Below are 349 nucleotides of genomic sequence, written 5' to 3'. Positions count from 1 at the left end.
CAAAGCTCTGCTCTGCTCTCTGTGTGTATATTGATGTGCCCGCGCTCATGTCAGGATGAGACCGAGCCTGTGCGCATGTGCGCGCCCCCGCGGTGTATCCTCGCACTCGCGCATTCTGTCTGGGGCCAATCTGACGTCACTGGCCCCTATGTCATGGGTTGTTCATGTTGCAAACTGAACCTCGGATTCCTGAAAAAGATTGCATTAGACACTTGTTAAGATAAAGCACAGAAATGCAATCCTTTGCAGCGTGTGCAACATTTACATTCAGATGGATAAGAGAGACTCGCTCCTTGTTTTCTCTGATAAAACCGTTTGACACGGCGCCAGCAACGCATGTGATGTCTCT

The sequence above is a fragment of the Seriola aureovittata genome, chromosome 6 (genome assembly GCF_021018895.1).
Source record: "Seriola aureovittata isolate HTS-2021-v1 ecotype China chromosome 6, ASM2101889v1, whole genome shotgun sequence".
Taxonomy (NCBI): Eukaryota; Metazoa; Chordata; class Actinopteri; order Carangiformes; family Carangidae; genus Seriola; species Seriola aureovittata.
The sequence above is the reverse complement of the archived record's forward strand: the minus strand, read 5'-3'. Positions refer to the sequence as shown.